This window comes from Equus przewalskii, chromosome 9 (genome assembly GCF_037783145.1).
Source record: "Equus przewalskii isolate Varuska chromosome 9, EquPr2, whole genome shotgun sequence".
Classification (NCBI taxonomy): Eukaryota; Metazoa; Chordata; class Mammalia; order Perissodactyla; family Equidae; genus Equus; species Equus przewalskii.
The window spans coordinates 1,119,733-1,137,852 of NC_091839.1; the positions used below are offsets into that span (position 1 = coordinate 1,119,733).

Sequence of the window (18,120 nt, forward strand, 5' to 3'; positions counted from 1 at the left end):
GGCGGGGCCACGAGCCCACGCTGAGGCCGGATCTGGGCTGGGCGGGCGCGGCTGCCGCTCCACCTGTCAGCCTGGGGGGGCTCCTGGCGTGTGCGGGCGTCTGCCCCGCAGGAACCTCCAGTGGGCCGACTTTGCGTCCCTTAGAGCAAAAACTTCATCAGTGGGGGCCTAGGGACAAGAATAAATTATCATAAAGATTAACTAGGGATAATAATAGTTAACATATGTGCATATATATTGTGTATTATACCATGTATATATCGGGATATATATATATATATGGAAGACTGTACGTAAAACCCAAAACAGAGACCAGCACATAGTAACCTTTATGTGTTTACTGTAATGATTATTATTATCTAACAAAAAATAAATTTTAAAAAGACCAGGGACTTGTATGCAAAGCTTAATAATAGTAATGAAAATGACATGGTTTATGTTTATCGGCGTTTACTATGTAGTAGATTTTGTGCTTTACCTTCATTCTTTCATTTGTAGTCAAGGTCCCTACGAAGTAACAACTACTTTACCAAAGAGGAAACCAGCGTTTAGAGGGATTACGCGCCCAGGGCAGGATAGCCAGCAGGTGGGGAAGTATAGTGGTCTGCCTTCCCGGGCCGTGCTCTTGACCACTGCCTTAGTTTCCCTAGGTGAGATTTTAGGGGACGCAAGGGTAGGTCCTTAAATCACTTTATCGCATGGTGAGAAAGTTACTCCCTTTTTACTTCTCTTTCAATCCCTGTGATTACACCAGTGAGAAAGCCCCAGTTGGGTACTAACACATTTTCAATTCCTCTCTATCACTTGCTCACCTCCCCTTTAACAGAACAGGCCTTGAGTCAATTGAAAGCCCTTAGCAGGTAGTTGAATCTGGAGAGGATTTAATCATATTGTTTACTTTCATGGTATTTGTTTCTATCCATACAAATTTTCCAAGGACTATGGTAAAATAAAGCATTATTTATTTAGGTCAAAAATGAGTTAATTTAAATATTAAGTAAATAGTAATACCAGCAAGTGCACAGATTTGACGGAATTGTGATGGCGGTGGGTGTGTGAACCAAAGAAGCTTCTCTACTCTGTGCTGTGTGGGCTCTGTGACCGGGGCAAGTTTCCCAAACCCTCTCTGCCTCAGTTTCCTCACGTGTACAGGGGGGTGGTGATGATGCCACCTGGGAGGAGTGAATGTACTGATGTGTGTAGAGCGCCTACAAGGGGCCTGGTACACGCTGAGCGCCCGTTGAGGGTTTGCTGGTGGTGTGTTTATCTGGCAGGTCTCCTACCTCCTCTGAAAAGGCTGCCTCTGATTCCTGCTGACTCACTTGTGTTCCTCTCTCTAGGTCCACGGCACCCTGACCACTTCCTCCTGGAGCCTCCTCGGGGCCTAGGCCTTGGCGGTCCTTATTGCCCCGGGGACTGTGTTGTACTCTCAACACTGGAACTGGCCTCCTCAGGGGCCACCCTGCCTGGGCTAGCCACAGGCTTGTCCCAGCAACCAGACACTTCCAGAGCCGCTCCCACACACCTCGCCCAGTTTGAATGCTTTACGTAAACCAATACACTAATATCGCAACAGCCCTCTGAGGTGGGTAAGAGTCAGCGAAGAATGAATGAGAGAGCGAGTGAGCGAGTGAGGGAAGGAGCCTTCACGAGGCCCTCACAACCTCCCCATGGGGGGAGCACAGTAGGAACTGTTTTCTCCAGACTCTCTGGGATCAAGCCCAGTTCTGCCCCTCACAAGCTATGTCCTAAGCTGAGTTATGTATAACCTCTGGGTGTAAAATGAGGATAATAACAGTGTCTACTCCCCAAGCGTTATTGTAAGGATTAAATGGATTAATATATGTAAAGTGAATAAAACTATGCCTGGGACACATTAAGTGCTACGTAAATGTCCATAATAATGATAAAAATAACTCTCCATTTTCTAGATGAAGAATCTGAAATTAAAAATCTGAGATTCAGAGAAGACAAACAACCTACCCAAAGAGACATCTTTATTTCAGCTTTCTTGAGCTGTAAGTGACATATAACATGGGTAACGTTAAGGATCACAAGGTGTTGATTTGATACACTTCTATATGGCAACGTGATCACCACCCTAGCGTTAGCTAACACCTCCATCACATCACAGAATCACCACTTCTTTTTTGTGGCGAGAACCCTCAAGATCTTCTCTCTTAGCAATTTTCAACTATGTAACACGGTATTATTAACTATAGTCACCATGCTGCACATTAGATCCCCAGAACTTACTCATCTTCTAACTGGAAGTTTGTTAGAAGTTCATCTTCTAACTGGAAGTTGATCCCTTTGACCAACATCTCCCCATTTCCCCAGCCCCCAGCCCCTGGCAACCACCACTCTACTCTCTGTTTCTGTGAGTTTCACTTTTTTAGATTCCACATGCGAGATCATCCAGTATTTGTCTTTCTCTATCTGAATTATTTCACTGAGCGTAATGCCCTCAAGTTTCACCCATGTTATCCCACCTGGTAGGATTTCCTTCTTTCTCATGGCTGAATAGTATTCCATTGGATAGATATACCAAATCTTCTTTATCCATTCATCCATCGACAGGCACTTACGTTGTGTCCATATCTTGGCCATTGTGAATGATGCTGCAGTGAACATGGGAGTCCCCATACCTCTTCAAGATCCTGTTTTCATTTCCTTTTGATAGATACCCAGAAACGAGATTGCTGGATCATATGGTATTTCTATTTTTAATTTTTTGAGGAATCTCCATACTATTTTCCATAGTGGCTGTACTGGTTTACATTCCCACCAGCAGTGTACAGGGTTTCCCTTTTCTCCACATCCCTGCCAACACTTATCTCTTCTTGCCTTTTTGGTGATAGCCATTCTAACAGGTGTGAGGTGACATCTCGCTGTGGTTTTGATTTGCGTTTCTCTGATTATTAGTGACATCAAGCATGTTTTCATATGCCTTTTGGCCATTTGTGTGTCTTCTTTGGAAAAATGTCTATTCACATTCTCTGCCTAGTTTTTAATTAGATTGTTTGTTTTGTTGCTGTTGAGTTCTTTATATATTTTGAATATTAATTCCTTATCAGATGTGATTTGCAAATATCTTCTCTCATTCTGATGGTTGCATTTTCATTTTGTTGATGGTTCCCTTTGCTGTGCAGAAGCTTTTTAGTTTGACATAGTCTCACTTATTGATTTTGCTTTTCTTGCTTCTGCTTTTGGTGTCCTATGCAAAAAATCATTGCCAAGACCAAAGTCAAGAAGCTTATTCCCTGTTTTCCTCCAGGACTTTTACAATTTCTGATCTTATGTTTGAGTCTCTAACCAATTTGGAGTTGATTTTTGTTTGCGATGTAAGATAGGGGTCCAATTTCACCCCTCTCCATGTGGTTATGCAGTTTTCCCAACACCATATATTGAAGACACTATCCTTTTCACTACTTAGTATTCTTGACTCCCTTGTCAAATATTAGTTGACTGTATATGCGAGAGTTTATTTCTGGGCTCACAATTCTGTTTCAATATTCCTAAATTTGCTAAGACTTGTTCTGTGACCTTTTGTATAATCTAGACTGGAGAGTGTTCCATGTGCTCTTGAGAAGAATGTGTATTCTGCTGCTGTTGGATGAGATGTTCTAGATATGTCTGTTAGGTCCATTTGGTCTAAAGTTTGGTTCAAGTCCAACATTTCCTTGTTTTTTTTCTGATTAGATGATCTATCCATTGTTGAAAGTAGGGTATTGAATTCCCTTACTAGATTGGATTGGATTGTCTATTTCTCTCTTCCGGTCTGTTAATATCTGCTTTATATATTTCATTGCTCCAATGTTTGGCACATATATATTTATGATTGTTATATCTTCTTGATGAATTGGCCCCTTTATTATTATATAATGAGCTTTTTGTCTCTTGTTACCATTTCTGGCTTAAAGTCTGTTTTGTCTCATGTAAGTATAGCTACCTCCTCTCTCTTTTGGTTTCCACTGGCATGGGATACCTTTTTCCATCCCTTCACTTTGAGCCTGTATGTGTCCTTATAGCTGAAATGAGTCTTTTGTAGGTAGCATATATTTTGGCCTAGTTTTTTTAATCCAGCCAGCCACTGTATGTCTTTTGATTGGAGAATTCAATCCATGTACATTTTGAGTAATTTTGATAGGTAAGGACTTACTATTGCCATTTTATTAATTGTTTTCTAGATGTTTTGTAGTTCCCTCATTCCTTTCTTCTCTCTCACTGCCTTCCTTTGTGAACTGATGATTTTCTGTAGTGGTGTATTTTGATTCCCTTCTCTTTATCTTTTGTTAATCTGTTTTTTCTTTGTGGTTACCATGAGGCATGCACAAAACATCATATATACATACATAATATATATGTATAAAACAGTCCATTTTATGCTTGTAACAATTTAACATTTAACTTCAATCACATAGAAAACACTACCCTTTTACTTATCCCTTTTACGTTTTTGATGTCATAATTTACATCTTTTTATATTGTGTATACATTAGCAAATTATTGTACCTATAGCTGTTTTTAATACTAATGTTCTTTAACCTTTATGCTAGTGTTAAATAATAAACACACCACCATATTACAGTTTAGAGTATTCTGAATCTGACTATATGCTTGCCTTATCAGTGTAGTGTATATTTTCATACGTTTTCATATTACTAATTAGCATCCTTTTATTTCAGCTCAAAGAACTCCTTTCAGAATGTCTTGTGAAGCATGTCTAGTGGTGATGAATTCCCTCAGTTTATGTTTGTTTGGGAAAGTCTTTATCTCACCTTCATTTCTGAAAGATAACTTTCCTAAGTAAAGTATCCTTTATTGACAGTTTCCTTCTTTCAGCCCCTGGACTATATCACCCAACTCTCTCCTGGCCTCCAGGGTCTCTGCTGAGAAATTGGCTGATAAGTTTAAGGGGGTTTCCTTGTATGAGGAAGTTTTTTTCTCTTACTACTTTTAAAATTCTTTGTCTTTGATTTTGGAGAGTTTTATTATTGTGTGTCTTGAAGAAGATTGTTTTGGATTGCTTTTAGGGTAATTTATTAGCTTGAGGAACTTGGATGTCCAAGTCACTCCCCAGGTTTGGGAGGTTCTCAGCCACTTTTTCTTTAAGTAAGCTTTCTACCCTTTTTTCCCTGTCTTCTTCTTCTGGGACTCCAAAGATGCATACATTGTTTCTCTTACTGGTGCCCCATAGTCAAGTAGGCTTTCTTCATTCCTTCTGTCTTTTTAACTTTTTGCTCCTCTGATTGGATAATTTCAATTGATTTGTATTCTAGCTCACTGATTCTTTCTTCTGCTTGGTCTAGTCTGTTGCTCAAGCTCTCTATCCAGTTCTTCAGTTCAGCTGTTTTATTCTTCAGCTCCAAAATTTTTGTTTGGTTCCTTTTTATGTTTTCTATATCTTTGTTGAGCTTCTCATTTTATTCTCATATTGTTTTCCTGATATCATTAGATGGTTTATCTTTGTTCTCTTGTAGCTCTCTGGGCATCTGTAGAGCAATTCTTTTGAGTTCTTTGTTGAGCTATTCCTGGACCATTTCTTGGGGCCAGATACAAGACGCTTGCTCTATTCCTTTGCTGACGTCATTTTTCCCTGATTCTTGGTAGTCCCTGTTGCCTTGCGTAGGTGTCTGCATTTGAAGAAGTGGTCACCTCTTCCAGACTTTATGTACTGATTTGAGTAAAGGGATACTTTTATCTGTGGGTGGGAGCACACTGGATCATGATGTTACCCTGGGTCTCCTGGTGCAGGGCACCAATGTGGGACATATGGCAGCACCAGCTCTGGGCGATACGTGTTGCCTCTTTAGCTTAGGAGTCCAAAACCACTGACAACTCTGTGATCCTTGGTGAGAACTGTGGAGGGCCACGATGCCTACAAGGGCTGTTGGGGTCCTCAGTAGTACCTCCAGGTCCAGCACTAGGCACCATGGCAGGCAGCAGTGGTGCCCGGAGCCAGTGGTATCACACACAGGTGTGTGGCAGCCACCTGCAGGTGCCTATATAGTGGCAAGGGACAGTTGCAGACACACGCAATGGGGGGACCAAGGCAGGCAGCAAGGTCCAGGGCCAACTATGGGCTCGTCGGCAGCTGTTGGGGCCCCGGCTGTTGGCGTGCCCTCCTTTGGCTGCACAGTCTGCCCTGAGGCATGCACACTGCAGAGAAGCTGGTGATGGGCATCAGGCCAGCAGCATCTAATGCACAGCTTGGGGAGCTAGCCCCATGCATGTGCATGGTGGTGGGGGTCAGCCATGGGGTCTAGGCTGGTATTTTGCACTCGTGCAGCCTCAGAGGCCCGAGCTGACTGCTGGTGCAGTTTCTGAGTTCCAGTGGGGGGCAGAGGGTGGTGTCAGCAAACGTGAATACCTGTGGGGCAAAAGCTGGTGAAATCTGCAGGAGGGCCATGCATTTGTGCTGGCCACTTGTTTCTTCAGTGACCAAATCAGCTGGGGTCCTCTGCAGAGCAGGTCATACTGTGAGCCACCGACACTCCTGCTGCGTGGCTGACATTGGTAGCCCCTACTTTTTGTCCTTGTTCCTAGCCAACTCTGTATGTCTCCACTTCGCCAGTCTGAGTGTGGGGAAACGGAAGTGGGACCTTGGTGCAGTGCTCCCGAAAGCCTGGGGAAGTGGGTAGCTCACCCCACTCTTCCCTTTCTGGCAAGGAGAACTCTTTCTAGCTTGGACATGCCCTCCTGGCACTGAGCAGTGCCAGCTTGGGGAATGGGTTGGTGTAGGTAAAATGAAGCTCTCTTGATTCTCTTCTTGAGTGGTTCCTCTCAGGTTTTTCATTCCACTGTGTTGCTAAAGTTTCTTAAGTGGACTCCAGAGCTCTCACAGAGCTGTGTTGTTTACGGATCGCTGCCTAGTTGCTGATCTTTGTAGGGCACGGAGACTGGAGTCTCCTGTGATGCCATTTTGTTGACGTCACTCCCTTATCATTGATCTGTAAAAGAACCCATTTGTTCTGGGTTCCAGTCCAATGGTGCAGCAGGGAGAAGGGGAACTCTGTGGCTGAATATCTGTCCGCTCGTGGAAGGCGGAGGCTGGAATCCAGGAGCGGCCAGCACGTTGGAAGTTGGACCAAGTAGACCCATCTGGGTTCCACTTGGTGGTTGTTTTTTTAACTGAAGGGGCTGCTGGCTTTCATGCTTCAGCTTCTCTTTCCTTGACTGCTGTGTCTTGATGGGCTCTGGGGCAGACAAGCTGGTCTGCACACCAGCTCTACCCTCTATAGCTGTGTGACTTGGGGCAACGCTGAGCTTCAGATTCCTCAGATTTACAGATTCTGTAAAAGAGGGATAAAAATGAGCTTGCTATGAGGATTAAAAGAAATAATGTACATGAAGTACTTAGTGTTTGGTACACAGCAAGAGCTTAGTAAATGTTGTTTTTGTAAACCAAGGAGGGGAAATAGCCATGGGCTTGGAAACATAAATGTTTGGTAAGATGCTCAGTCCCCAAGAACTCTGAAAAGCAGAGTGTATACGTAAGAACAAGGCAGGAAGAGATATGGCACAGAGCTTTCCTTTCGACAAACGGATGGTGTGTTTAAATCAGAGGTCAGAGGTCACAGACTGGGACTCAGTGTCTCCCCCGCTCAGTTCTGCACAGAGCCCTGTGCGCGTGGCATCCTCAGTAATAGAAACCTCAGGATTGTTTGCTACCATTTACAGACCGTGAGTATTCCCACATACGTGCCGTTGTAGGCAAAATAACGGCCCCCTAAAGATGTCCCTGTCTTAGTCCCTGGATCCTGAGAAGATTTACCTTCCATGGCAAAGGGACTTTGCAGATGTGATTAAGCATCTTGAGATGAGATTATCCAAGATCGTCCAGGTGGGGCCCAATGTAGTCACGGAGTCCTTATCAGAAAGAAGCAGGAGACCAGAGAGGGAAGAAAATGTTATGTTGCTGACTTTAAAGATGGAGGAATGGGGTCTGGAGCCAAGGAGTGCAGGCAGCGTCTAGAAGCTGGAAACTCCAGGAAACAGATTTTCCCCTGGAGCCCCCAGGAGGAGCAGCCCTGCAGACCCATTTTAGACTTCGACTTACAGAATTGTCAAATAGTAAATCCATGCTGTTTTACGCCACTAAATTTGTGGTAATTTGTTACAGCAGCACTAGGAAACTAACACATGGGTGCATGCACACACACACACACACACACGTTTGTCTTTTCTCTAAAAACTGGAAGATCTAACCACATTAGCCCTGGGTCCTCATGTAGAAAAAGGCTGGGGTGAGAACCAGCTTGCTGATCTGGGTTCTTCTCCATCATGCTCACCTCGTTCAGTTACATTACCTCCCTATCCGCTGAGGCCTCTGAGTGTGGGACCTCGGTCTATACAATTCCATGAACAAACGGGATCTGTTGCCAAAAGTAGTAGGATGCGAATGAGCAGCGGAATCTCCCAGTCCCAAGTCTGCGAGTTGTATTCTGAGATCCTTCTTGTTCCCTAAATTCTTGATGCTTCCATCTGGACAATGGGTGTGTGTGTATGGATCCAGGGAGGGAAGTGTGTTCCAAGGAGACTGTGCCAGGATTGTCCAAGGACGTCCTCGAAGTGTCTTTATACCACGGTAGTTCTGCAATGATCCTGGATAACACACAAAGCCAGTGAGAGGCCCGGGCCCTGCCTTGGGGGACGTGCCTCCTCAGCCACTTTCACCTCACTTTGTGCCTGAGCAGAAAGACCGTCAGCCCCCTAGCTGAAGGGCCCCACGTCTGCCTCCCGGTTCCACGCCATTGCCCCGGGGATGCCTGGCTTCCCATTTCCAGTTCCAGGCACTGTGACAGCTTCAGCCTCTCCCCTCAGCCCACATCCCTCGCTTGAGCAGCGAGACATGAAGACTGACAGCCACTTGAGAACTGCACAGACTGTCCCAATTTAAGCCATTTAAAATGCACTTCTGTTCCATAAAATCTGTTCCCGCCATTCTGTGCCCCTACCTCTTTGAAAAATGGTAACCCCAGAGAGGAGAAGAAATTAGCCAGGGAGGGGAAGTTCAGATGTGCTAGTATTTTAATTGCTCGTTCCTTTCACCCATTAGTCACATTCATTAAGTATGATGAATTTGCAGGCTTTGTTGAAAACCGTATCAGTTTCTCCGTCAGCCGCACATCCATTTCTTGCAGAGCCAGCCGCAACAGTGGCCCCCAAAACTCCCCCTTTGTACAGCCCGATTGCATTACAGGGCCCCTGAAAAGTGCATCGCGTTATCTGAACTCATGTGTATAGAATAGCTACCCTGGCTCCTGGGTCCGGCTGCCAGGGTTCGGTCCCAACTCCTCTACTTGCTGTGTGAGTCACTTGGGCAAGTTACTGAACCTCTCCGAGCCTCAGTTTCCCATCTGAGAATGGAGATAAAAATACTGACCTCAGAAGTTTGTTGTCAAAATGAAATAAGGCTTGAGAATTGCTCAATAAGTTAATAAGTAATTAAGGGCCCTTGGAGTATCATTCATTCATTCATTCAAAAGATTTTTACCCAGTGACTTCTACGTGCCGGGCGATACTGTGCGCCCACTGCTGCCATTACAGCGCTGGACAAATAAATGTGTTTGGCCTTGAAGAACTGACAGTCTAGTAGAGGAAGGTAGACAACAAGCAAACATATCAAATATGCCAGATGGAGATGTGTTCTATGAGAAGAGAAAGCAAGAGCAGGGAAAGGGCGCTCTGAGATGCTGGGAGAGGGTTGAAGGGGTCTCAACCACACTGAGGGGGACCCTCCTCAGGAAAAACGTGCCTCATGGACCCATCAAGTGAGGGTGGGAACCTGCGAGGTGCCGGGCCCGGGCTGGAGGGGCTCGTGGTTTGCAGGGGGAGAGAGCCCCACTGTGTGCCCAGGTGTGTGACACGCAATGAGAAGATGCCAACAGATGTATAGACCAGGAGCAAGTGCTGAGGAGCAGAGGCTGCAGGGCACAGCATGGTGAAGCAGGAGGGCTCGGAGCATGCTGCCCTGAGGAGGGGCCGGGGAGCCTGCCATGGGGACGCGGCGGAGGCCAGCAGGCAGAAGAGCAGTGTGGCAAGTGCTGCCTCGGTGCTGCCTGCATCCCCTCCCCAGACTCCCCGTGCCAGCCCTTGAATTCCTCTGCTGGAGGCTCTCTCGCCCACACGGCAGGCCAGATGCGGGGGAATGAGCAGCCCACTCCCCACGGCGGCCCTCCTCGGCTGCCTTCCTCTGGGTCGGCTCCTCCAGGTGTGTGTTGTGCACTGTCCCCAGCATTCCCCGTGGGATTCAGCAACAGGTGCCCACGGTAACTGGCTTGATGACACATCGCCTACTGGCTGCTTCCCTTTCCTGCCGCACTTCTTCCCTCCTCTGCTGGTGTTCTCTCCGCCTCCCAGATAAACAACATGTGTCTAGTTGCCTCAGGGTCTGCTTCTGGGGGAGGGGGACAGGCAGAGAGCACCTCAGGTGCCCAGGGGCCTGAAGGCAATGGCGGGAGGGGAGTGCTTTCCAGTGGGCAGAAGAGAACCTATGTGGGAGAGGGATATGGAGATTGGGCCCTTATTTGTGTTCTGTTGTGGAACAAATACCTCAAACTCAGCCACTGAGAACAAGGCCCATTTATCGTCTCACGGTTTCTGTGGGCAGGGGTCCAGCTCAGTTGGGTCCTCTGCTCAGGGTCTCACCAGCTGCAATCAAGATGTCGGCCGGGGCTGTGATCTCACCTGAGGCCCGGAGTCCTCTTCCAGGCCCCCAGGCTGCTGGCAGAGCCTAGTTCCTTGCGGTCGTAGGACTGAGGCCCTCAGCAGCTAGAGGGCACCGCAGTTCACTGCCGCGCGGCCCTCGCCACAACAGAGCTGTTCCTTCAAGCCCAGGAGAAGAATCTCTCCGACTTCTTCTATCTCCAACCTCTGGACCCTCTTTGACAAGGGCTGAACTGATCAAGTCAGGCCCAGCCACACGCAGGGGAAGGGACAGACAGGGCGTTTACACCAGGGGTGGGAATCTTGGGGGCCATCTTAAAATTCTGCCTACCACCACGCCCCATTGTGAAGAGGCTTGCACACTACGCTGAGAAGCTTGGGCCTTCTTTCTCCAGGAATGGGAACCATGAGACCAGCGAGCGGCGAAACAGCTGGGGACAGTGCCATCCCATTGCTCGTCTGCCTGCTTTGACTCCGGCAGACACAGCGTGCAAGGCAAGCAAACCTTTTTCCACATGGGAGCACTTGGCACGTGGTCCACTTTGTCTTCTAAACAACCATAATTTCTGGGTCATGTGAGGGCTTCCTCCTCGCGTCCCGCAGAGTGGGGAGGACCCTGAGAGGCAGGTCCAGGATGAGCTGTTCTGACAGAGCATTGCACACCTTCCGGAGGGAGGCGGGTATTCAGAGAAGTGGGGAGTGAGTGGGGGGGTGCAGCCTGCAGAGGGCAAAGAGTGGGTTGAGGTAGGGTGTCTCCTCCTCTCAGCTCCCCCCTCCCCTCCCCAGCAGTATCACAGCTCTGTAGCTTCAGTCATCCTGTTCCCAAGCAGGAGGTTCTGCCCCACTCAGCTTGGACTCCGCTCGGAACCTCTGTGAAGCTTTGCCCGTTACTCAGGGGAAGATGCGATCCAGGCTCTGCTGCCTGGACCCCACGTTTGCAGGGAGAGACTCAGCAGAGGCCCCCTGGGGAGGACTGGCCTCCCGGTCCCCAGGACATCCCTGGCATCCCTGGGGGCTGGAGTGTGAGCCAGAGAAGTGAGGAGGAGGCGCAGGCCCACTGGGGCCCCTGCAGGACCTGTGGACCCAATTACAGGTCATTATTTCCCCTTCATAATGTTGCTCAGAAAACATTAAGGGAAGTTAAATCAAACCACTAGCTGTCCAGTGTTGCCACTGGAATAATAAATTCATAGGTTAAATAAGAACTTTTATTTGTACTTATTTCAAAATCAGTGGAGGCAAGGAAGCAGATCATAACGTGCTTGGTACTTCATTTGTATTCCGAGGCAATCCCGGAGACAGCACCCAATCGTAGGTCCAAAGGCCCTTTCACCCCTGAATCTTGAGAGCGCTTTTCCAAGCACACCAGGGATAAATTATGTCGCAAAACCTCCGTGAAAAAGATTAAAGTTAAAACATAATTTTGAAGAACCACTTGAGTTCATCCATTTACCTGCTCTGTAAGTACAGTCGCCCATTTTTCTTACAATTCTTTTCACACAAGAAGGAACTTTGTGTAGCATGTAGAACCACAACACAGAATGAAATGGCAAACCGTCAGCATCTTAAGAAAAGTCCAAGCTGAATTCACCCCGCCTTCTGCATCTAGGTGATGATAATTAAACCAGACCTCCCGTAATGAGGTGTGCTGATTAATAAATTATTTGATTACCAAGTATACGTGCAATCAATACAATTGCCTAAAAGCTCTGAATTAGAAATTGTGCAATAAAGTGTAACTGAAAGGTATTAAGAGTTGGTAGTTTTAATTATAAGGAATGATTAATTGATCATTCAGATAATATTGATCTACAACTTATTTAATTCTTTGCAATTTGATTTGTCAAGTCCAAATAATTGATGATTTGTCGTGTTAATGGTGGAGCTGGAAGGGATGGGAATGATGAAAGATGAAAGGCCTCGGCTGTCCTCTCGCCCCGCCAGGCCTGTGACGGTGCTCGCCTGGAGCGCCCTCTGTCGCCCGCTCGTCCCTCTCTGGGTCTAGGTCCAGCTCTGGCTCCCAGCCCCAGGAAGCCTTGGTGGACCCAGGAGGCCCCAGGGGAATGTCCAGCTCTGCTCTCATCTCGTGTCTCCTTGCCTCAGTTCTCCCACAGCAAAATGGGGGATAGAAGAGTGTGTCTCCCACGGGAGAGAGGGGCGAACCCTGCTCGCTCGGCACAGCCTCCGCTGGTGCTGACCTGAGCGCGTGCTGACTGGCCTTTCCCCACTGCTGTTAGCACCGGCTCCCTCCTCTGAACTCCTGTGGGATGTACGGTTGACGCCTCATTAGCTTCCAAGACACACCCTGCACTCTCTTCTGTCATGTCACCAAAGAAACTCCTTATGGTGGGAACAGGGTCTGCACTTTTTTGTGCTCCCCTTCCCAGAAGTATTGCTCTGTCCACAGTTGTGGAAAAATGACCGAATTCCTTCTATTCAGTCTGTAACAGCCCTGTATGCACACAGACGGAGCCCAAAGAACCTGGTGCTGGTTGAGGGCAGTAAGGAAATGCTCATGTGGCCTCTTGCGCTCCAGAGAGAGCAGTGTGGCCAGTGACTACACTGATCGGAGACAGCACCTGACGCCTGGGTTCGGATGGGGCCTGGAGGTGCCCCAGCGTAGGGACCACAGGGAAGGAGAGGCGGGCAGGAGAGACAGGTGGGTGCGTGAGGGGAGAAAGTAGGCACTGAGAGCAGCCGCTGATCTGGGGGAGTAAACACGCCTGGTGCCCACGTACCCAGCAGATGCCTCTGCAGAGGGAGACGCTGGGCCCCTGGGCTCCTGCAGCCAGCGGCTGCTCCTCTCAGTAGACCTCTTCCAGGGAGCAGGATGTGAACATCTGAAGGTTCTAGAGGTGAGGTCTTACCTTCCCTCTCTCCACCTCTTTTCCCTGTAACTTCATCTCATGGTGAGGCCAAATACCCTGCCAGATACTAACCTCTTCCCAGCACTTTGGTGGAAAGAAAACCCAGATCCTAAGAGAACCTGGTCTGACTCGCTGGTGACAGCAGAAGACAGGGCAGCAAGAGCTCTGGGCTTTGGTCAAGGTAGACAGAGCTGGAGACGGCAGATCTCGCCTTGGAGCTCTGCCCACCTGAGGGGTGAGGGCAGCTCTCTTGCTCTCCTGGGAGGCCTGCTTGCAGACCTTGATATCTTCCATGCGTGGGGCTCTGCAATCTGCACTCACAGCCCAAACCTTTTGACCCACCCACTCCAGTTGTAGGAATGTGTCCTGTTGTCGGAAATGAACCATCAGACAAGTGTATGAAGATGAATGTGCAAAGATGTTCATTGCAGGATTGTTTATAACAGTGAAAAATTCTCCCCAGACTTAATGCAGAATTGGTTAGATTCGGGTATAATCATAAAATGCCTTTGCCATCACCAAAAGTTACATTGTAAATCTAAGCTTAATGACAGGATAAATGATACTCAATATGTTAAATGAAAAAAGCAGCTTTTAAATCAGGATGCACAAGATCAGATTTTTGTTAAAAGTGTTTGTGTGTGTGAGTGTCTATTTTTGCAAACAAAAAAGGTCTAGCAAGATGCACATCAAACGTTATCATCATCTTTGGATAGTGGAATTATTTTTATAATATATACAAAATATATATTATATATTTTTATAGTATATTTTACATGTTTTTCACTTTCTTTTTATATTTTTCTATATTATCTGACTTTTTAGATTGATTATTTTTACGATTAAAATATAAATCCACCAATCTACCTCCATTTGGGCAGTGGAAAAAGCAAACCTCACCTGCTTCTCTACAGACTGCATGAGGAAGACAGGCCAGGAAGAACCCCGTGGATAAAGGCCTGGGGTGGAGAGACGGAAGCCCAGCTTGGCCACCCGCCCTTCCAGGCCCTGCCCACTGCTCTGACTCCTGTCTGAGGCTCCCCCTCCTGCCGTTGGTGCCCCAGCTTTCCTGGGCACCTTGCTGTCCTCCGACATGCCAAACTCACCCCAGCCTCAGGGCTTTGCCCCAGCTGTCCCTCTGCCTGGTACATTCCACTCGCCAGTCTTCACACGGCTCGGCCCTTTCTGTCATGTTGTTGTCCTCAGGTTACATGCCATCGCCCCTTGAAGCCCTCCCTTAACACCCAGTTTAAACAGGTCTTCTCCCCCACACGCCCGCCACTCTCGGTCACTCCATCCTTTCTGTTTCCTTGTATTCATCGCCGTCTGAAAAGATGATGCTCACTTCTTCGCCTATCCATTTGTAGTCCATTTTGTTCACTGCTGTGGGCAACTAACAGTGTCTGCTGCAGCCAGATCAGGACCTTTAAAGAACTGAAACATAGATTCCCATGAAATCCCAGATAAAAACAATGTTGTGTTTTCATGGAAGGAACTCCAGCGGTTCCTGAGTTTTCCCGTATCTTCTCTGCTCACTGTGTCCCCACAAAACACAGCTCATCGCACTGTGTGTTCAATGAACACACACTGAGTGAATGAAGAGGCAAATGAGTGCGTGTGTCCTGAGCCTCAGGAAGGAGAGGGGAGGCAGAAGAGGGCCACCCCAGCGAGGAAGGGGCCAGGCTACGGGGCAGGTACAAACAGCAGCGCCCGTGAGGCAGCGTGAAGAAACCCCCAGCCCCCAGCTGGGCTGGAAATTTCCCCCACATGGACGCCTGGAACAGCAGGGTCAGAGAGCAACCATCCCTGGCAGTGGCCCGGCCCACCCAGACACTGAAAGCCAACTTCTAAACCCCCGAGAAGTTTAAACTGGTTAACTTATTAAGTAAAGCTACTTTTAAACATGGAGGAGAAAAGTAATCCTTTCCCAATTGATACCTTAACACTGACTTAGAGCACAGTGGAGTTAAGTTTTATGTGACTGAGTTGTAAATTGTTGAAAATAAGGGTTTCAAATGGGAATGTTGACATAATCATCTTATCTACAGCAGCATGAATAACCAACCACAACCATTATTATTTCTCCTTCTCTTAATGTTTGCTTCTTTGAAAGTTCAACTTGCTCAGAGTGCTCATCTTTTAACGTGAGTTAAGAGGTAATTTGCATGAACACAAATAGCGCAGTGTCAATTCAGTGGCATTATGAATTAATTAGCTCCAACCCACCATAATGAATTGGGAAAACACAACTGCACTTTCCATCTCTTTTATTTATGGCTCATTCTTGCTACGTTACACCTTTTCAGAGATTAAGTGCTGAACACGCTTGCTTCTTAAAAAAGGTTAATTATCCAAGACAGGTTTATGGTACTTTATCTAAAGGCCCCGCATTCAACTGCTTTCGCATCCTGGATTTATTGTTGACAAACAGGGGAAAGCGATCAAGCCGACTTCCTTCCTTCCAGACTCCGGCAGACACCCTTCTCCTTTGTGTCCGGTTAGTACTGGCTGGCCTTCTGTCAGCAGGTCTTGGTTTCTGAATCTGGCAAAGCAACGTTTAGAGCTTGGCACACCCAACTCTCACAGCCTTGACTGCGACGGAGCGTGGAATGACCAAGGTGAGCGAGGAAGCCGAAATCCAGCCCAAACCCTGCCACTTCTGGAGTACAGCATGGGTTCTGGGTTTCTTTGGCCCAGAAAGGGTTGAAAAATGGAATTCTTGGCCAATATTTAAAACTTTGTAGGTTTCATGCACACACACAAAATCAGATACTGGTCTATCTTGAGGAACCAGAAAGCCAAGCCCAGTCAGCCACGTTCCTAGGTGGCAACAACCAGGAGCAGTGTGGAGGCCCCTCCTTAGACGGCGCCCGAGCTCAAGGGTATCCCCACGGTCCCCTGTGGAGGTTGAGTGCTGGGTGTCATTTATCTCCTTATACTGGGCCCATTCGAAACATCTGTGTTGCCTGCCCAGCTCCTGCGACTGGAAGGCACATTTTGTGAGAGGGCAGGGCTGCACCTGCACCTCCAGGGGACCAGGGAGTGAATCCAAGTGCTGTAAGGCCAAGGAAGCAGGCCTCCAGTACACAATCCAGTCACCCACAGACCGCACAAGGTAAACGATGACAAAGGAGAGCATCTCAGAGCATGGCAGAAGCTCCTGGAAAATAAACAGTGAAATGAGACGGAGGCGGCCTGGTGGTGGGAGTGAGCTCTGCTCACACTGGGTGATCAGCAAGGGTTTCTCTGCAAGGGTGGCACGTGAGCAGGGACCAGAAGAGGTGGTGCAGGAAGAGCTGGCGCAGGTGTTCGAGGTATGTTCAAAGGCCTTGACGTAGAAACAAAGTTGGCATATTATGGGCTCTGCAAGAAGGCCAGGGTCATGGGCTTCAGCAGTTAGCAAGAGAGGAGAACACAGACGTGCACAGGGGCTGATCAGGCAGGGGCTGATCACTACTTCCATCCCCCACAGGTCAAGTGTGGCCCCACAGGCAGTGACTTCTTGGGACATCTGGGTTTAATATGCGTAACTGTCAAATAAATTCCTGGGTGCACAACACCTCAAGATCAGAGAAATCCTGGGGCAGGAACAGAGGCAGAGCTGGGTCAGCCGATGTCACATTGCATCCGTGCAATGCTGGTCAGAGCCAGGATGAAACTCTGTTTCACGTCAATGGCTGGAACAAGAGGTGGGACTGAGAAGATGCGGAACAGCGCCAAAGAAGCCCAATAGAGTAACGGTATGATGGAGATCTCCGCATCTCCCCCAAACCAAACCCACCAACCTCCTTCCATCTGCGCTCACACTCTGCCTTCTCGTGTTAACACAGCTGGGCACCCTGTGCAGTCGAGGGTCCCATTCCCTCTGGTGTCCTCTTCCCCGTGTCATCTTTCAGCCACACTACCCCCATGCAAACATGCCCTGACATGTTGTCTTTTTAAAAACCTCCCTGAGGACAAGCTAGAAGAAATGTACAAATTCCTAGAAACATACAACCTACCAAGTCTGAATCATGAAGAAACTCTGAACAGACTAATAATGAGTAGAGAGATTGAATCGGTAATCAAAATTCTAAAACCTCCCAACAGAAAGCCCAGGACAAGATGGTTTTACTGAGAATTCCACCAAACATTTAGAGAATGATTAATGACAATTCCTATCAAATTCTTCCAAAAAATTGAAGAGGAAGTAACATTCCCAAACTCATTTTATGAAGCCAACATTAGCCTGCTAATGAAGCCAGATAAGAATACTACAAGAAAACTACCAACCAATACCCCTGATGAATATAGATGCAAAAATTTAAAGACAAGCAATCTTGGAAGAACACAAGTGCTGACAGCTAAATAACATATACATGAGGGAGACCCAGGCAGCCTGGCTAAAAAACCGCCAGAGATAAAAGAGAAACGTGCTCATGCAAGAAAGAGCTACCCAGGGGACAGTCTGTGGGTGCGATGTTTTTTAAACGCAGGCACACCCCGGCCATGACAGCTCAGGCAGTGAGCAGAAGAAAGATGAAGCCTCACGGGTTTGAAGTGTCAGAGGTCAAGACTCAAGGCAAGAAAACTTTACAAACTG

General features: G+C 47.5%; 1 long non-coding RNA gene across 1 annotated transcript in view; it reads right to left on the reverse strand.

Moving 5' to 3' along the window:
- Window positions 1–3,615: 3,615 nt before the first annotated feature.
- Window positions 3,616–18,120, reverse strand: part of LOC139085406 (uncharacterized) — a 29,870-nt gene continuing 15,365 nt past the window's right edge. Inside the window, exon 2 of the long non-coding RNA XR_011543658.1 lies at window positions 3,616–7,295. This is a non-coding gene — a long non-coding RNA (uncharacterized lncRNA). The remainder of the gene's footprint in view (window positions 7,296–18,120) is intronic.